At 44.5% G+C, this 4,802-nt stretch overlaps 1 non-coding gene across 1 annotated transcript; it reads right to left on the bottom strand.

Annotated features, from left to right (window-relative positions):
• Positions 1–4,281: 4,281 nt before the first annotated feature.
• Positions 4,282–4,356, bottom strand: Trnat-ugu (transfer RNA threonine (anticodon UGU)). The gene has a single exon. It is a non-coding gene; the product is annotated as a tRNA-Thr (tRNA).
• Positions 4,357–4,802: the final 446 nt, after the last annotated feature.

Genomic DNA, 4,802 nt, shown 5'->3' with positions numbered 1-4,802 from the left:
TCGAAGGAGAGGTAACGGAAGCGAGAGACGGAGCCCCGCCAGAATACTGTAACGGATCGATCCTTCCGGATTTACCGGTGCCTCGAGAGGCGCGTCTCTGCGACGGGACAGACAGCTGGCGTCTTCGGGCAACGACAATACGGAGCGCTGATGAGCCCACGCCGTCTCAATGACAGGACAAACCCTCATCCGCAATTAAGTCATCTCGTCCTCTCCTGAGACCTCCCTCCAGTTCCTTCACCTCCCGCTTTCCTGCTTGCTCTTCGCCATATGGAGGCCACAGTATTTCGCACGAATAATTTAAGAAAATGCTATAATAATAATTCCATCAGCTCGGATATCCGCGCGCGTTCGTACGACACCTCTAGCATTCAGAGAGGCTCACCAGCCCCGGATCGAATCCGCCCTGTGGATTAACGACGAGAGTCGATGTGCCGACCAGCCAGGATGTGCTTTTTAGACGGTTTTCCACATCCGCCCTAGTTAATTCTGGGGTGGTACATACGTACCGTCTCAGTTACACGAGTCCAAATCCAATAATTAACATGTCGGCCAGTAAAGTTAGGGTATAAATTCCAGAAAAAACGAGGTCATTAGAGACGGAGGATAAACTCATATTATGGAAGGATGTGAAGGAAATCGACAGTACCATACGGAAGGATAGGGAAGGAAATCGACCGTGTCGTTTTAAAAGAACCATCCCGGCGTTTTCCTCCAGTAATTTAGGAAAATCACGAAGAACCTAAATCCGGATAGCCGGTAGGGGATATGAACCGTCGTCCTCCCGAATACGATACAGTGTGCTAAACACTGTGCCACCTCGCTCGGTCTGGAAATTGAGAAGCAACAAGGAGGTATATGAAGGAGCTGAGAAAATAATACATATAATGAAAAAGCGACGGATTATATTTTATGACAACTTAAAAAGAATGGATAACAAGAGGCTGACAAGAAAAACATTCAACTTCTTTGACACAAGTTCAAAAACCCAAATTTCGCGCTTTGCAGAAGTTAAGAACGAGCTAAAGGAGTTGACAATAACAGATAGAGACATAAGAAAAGACATGTATTCAGGGCAAAGGTACAAAAAGTCAATGGTTCCCAGAGGAAAACACGGAAGAAGAGAGGTGGAACATGGGACATGAAGAAGTATTGGGACACCAAAAAAAAAAGGAAAGAATATGATGTCGTACATAAACTGTTCGCCGTGGGCAATAATAATAATAGTACGGTACGTCTTAGCCTGGTGCAAGTCTTTCAGTTGAACGCCATTTCGGCGACTTGCTTGAGCCAAACTACCCAAGTAATCCTTCCGGAAAAATGAGATCTACAGTTTAATGTGGAATATGAACTACGTGTCGTTCCTGGAGAATCTTCACATCATTGACAAGTGAAGAAGATGTTAAGAATAATCTAGGATATTCCGTTAGCCGATAGGGTATTATCCCGTGATATTTCGTTTCCCATCCACGTACTTTATCACTACACCACGAGGCTTAAACGTTAACGACGTGAAGAAATTTCTGCCATTGGGATCCTGAAAGGACTTTACCACTACACCACCAAGTCTAAACATTAACGACATGAAGAAGTTCCTGCCATTGGGATCGTGAAAGGACTTCATCCTTCTTTGAAGCGAGCAAACAGCCGCAGTATATAAGCTTAAATCGCAATTTAAAACAAAAAGAAAAAAGAAAAAAAATCAGTAAATTATATTTCCAGGCTATGTCTATCAATAACTTTCTCACAATGAAACTGTACATGACCGCAGATTTTTCGACGTCATTGGCTTCCCCCACTGCAGCTAAATCTAACACAGCATCTCCCACCTGATAACCAAAGCCTCCGAAATCCGTTGTAATTAAAAGCAAACTTTAAATTTACTGACGGGATACGCTGTGCTTTTATTTACATTTTTACATTAGTTTTTTACTTTGAAGGATAAGCTTAGCTCCTGCGAATTCTGCAACTGCAGAGATTACTCCAACATATAAGGCTAGGGAAGCATTGTACCACAGTCGTGAATAAAGGATTTTCTCGGAATTAACTTAGGGTAACTCTCTGGCAGTGTGGGAATTATAAACCAAGTTCAAGTGAGGTGCTGCAGTGGTATGACACTCGTAATTCGGAGGACGGTGGTTCAAACCAACGTCCAGCTGACCAGTTTTCGGTTTCCCTGATTTTTCCATATTTCTTACATTTATATTCTTGAAATGACACGGCCGACTTCATTTACCATCGTTCCCCAGTCCGAGTTTCTGATACGTCTATCATGACATCAGCGTCGTCGAGGCGTTAAACCCTCATCTACCTTCCTTTCTTCTAAATCCAAACCAAGACAATAGAAGCTAGAATTTATGAATGTTACTTATCTCTGCATGTATTTTACAGGTCCATATACAGGCTTGATTATCTTCGTGATAAATGTTACTAACATCTAGGTCGTTAATCTGTATCCTCCCTCTAACGCCACATAAATAAGTTCAGAATGATTATCTAACGCTCTCACTAACAACAGGCCATTAAATGATTCCATACTTTCACTCTGTAACGTAGCGCAACCACTAAAACGACACAAAAGGGATGACTGATTTTTCGTCATGAGAAGCAAACTTTATAAACGTCATTACTAATTTACATAAAATTACTATTGTGTATGCCTAACATTCATTTAGTGCGACATATAACATAACATATAATATCCTCTTTACGTCTTTCTAGAGACTTCTGCTCATTCACAGTTAAAATGGGTTGTCGCAAAAAGTGCAAAAGTATATGTGATTGCAGGCTTTCTCGGTGTATTTCAATGATAAAAGCGTCACTGCTGATCAGCCGTGTTGTGGCGTCGTCCTGTCGCAACATTTCAATGAGTTTAGTACCGCCGGCCGGATTGGCCGAGCGGTTCTAGGCGCTTCAGTCTAGAACCGCGCGACCGCTACGGTCGCAGGTTCGAAACCTGCCTCGGGCATGGATGTGTGTGATGGCTTTAGGTTAGTTAGGTTTAAGTAGTTCTGAGTTCTAGGGGAGTGATGACCTCAGATGTTAAGTCCCATAGTGCTCGGAGCCATTTGAACCATTCAGTTTAGTTCCAATAACCCTACACTCATAAGATGATCGGTACGAAACTCATTGAAAAGTTGCGACATGAGGACTCCACCACTCGGATGATCATACGAGAAGATTTTATCAATTGTAAAAGTGCTTACTGAATTTGACTAAATGAAGGCATCGGTTGATAGGACACGTCCTCGGACATAAGGGAATGGTCAGTTTGGTAACTCGCGGAAGTTTGGAGCGCGAAAATTGTAGAGGCAGCTTATGGCTTGTCTACAGCAAGTAAGCTCAAGTGGAAGTAAAATGCAGTAGTCACGCAGAGATAAAGAGACCTGTGTAGGATATACGAGGGCGTTCAACAAGTAAAACAACACATTTTTTCTGAAAGTAGGTTTCTGTTTCAGGATTCCAATCCTTCGTATTATTCCCCACTCTTTTGGCTTCAAAATCCTATTTTTCAACATAATCTCTCTTCAATGCGACGGCATTACGCCACCTTAGTGGGAGGGTTTTATGCCGGCATGGTACCCTTCTACCGGTTGACGTCAGAGGCAATGCCTTGCTGCAACAATAACCTCCCCATCATCCACGTACTTCTCCCCGCGGAATGCATCCTTCACTGGGCCAAACGGATGGAAGTCTGCAGGCGCGAGATCCGGACTGTAGAATGGATGGGGAAGAACAGTCTAATGACGTTCTGTGAGCTATTCTCGGGTGTCAGCAATACCGACAGAAACGTCCAGTTGTGCAGTGAAGTGTTTGATGGTGATCTGTGGATCATATCGAATTAGAGTGTCCGCACGTTCCAATACTGCACCAGTCACAGCTGTGCGCGGCCGGCCGGCACGTGGGTTTGCGCGATCTTGTTGCGATGATGAAAGACGCCTCGCGTAACGACTCACCGTGCTTTTGTTCACCGTCTGGTTTCCGTAGACATTCTGCAAGAGTCTATGAATAGCTGTGATTCTCTGGTTTTCCGTCAAAAGGAACTCAATGACAGCTCTCTGCTTGGAACGCCCCTCCGTTACGTGCGACATTCTGAAGGTTTTGTATTGCGCCGCCACGTAACTATAGGGGCTAAAGCGGGAATATTCCACGATGTCCCACAACAAATTCCGAACTTTCACAACAGAAACTGGCCAAGAAAGGAATTAAATTACAATTAAATGAATACAATTAGCTGCTGACGGACGTTGATATACATCAACGGGGACAGTTGAAAATGTGTGCCCCGACCGGGACTCGAACCCGGGATCTCCTGCTTACATGGCAGACGCTCTATCCATCTGAGCCACCGAGGGCACAGAGGACAGTGCGACTGCAGGGATTTATCGCCGGCACGCTCCCCGTGGGACCCACATTCTCAACTTATAGTCCACTCACTACATTCGTAGTGCCCCTGCCATTATACCCATTACTCGCGGCAGACAATCCACCGAGTCCCGTAAGAGTTCAGGCAAATCGTGTGCACTCGCACTGAAGGAGGTCATCAGCCCTATATACAACTTGCTCTTTGAGCTTTGGTATCTGTTACATCGATAAAGCCAGTGAAACGCCCGTCAGCAGCTAACGGTATTGATTTAATTGTAATTTCATTCTAGTGGTCATCGGTCTCATCGGATTAGGGAAGGACGGGGAAGGAAGTAAATCGTGCCCTTTTAAAGGAACCATCCAAGAATTTGCCTGGAGCGATTTAGGGAAATCACGGAAAGCCTAAATCAGGATGGTCGGATGTGGGATTGAACCAT

The sequence above is a fragment of the Schistocerca cancellata genome, chromosome 4 (genome assembly GCF_023864275.1).
Source record: "Schistocerca cancellata isolate TAMUIC-IGC-003103 chromosome 4, iqSchCanc2.1, whole genome shotgun sequence".
In the NCBI taxonomy this organism is placed as follows: Eukaryota; Metazoa; Arthropoda; class Insecta; order Orthoptera; family Acrididae; genus Schistocerca; species Schistocerca cancellata.
Note: the sequence above shows the minus strand (reverse complement) of the source record. Positions and strands in the feature narration are given on the sequence as shown.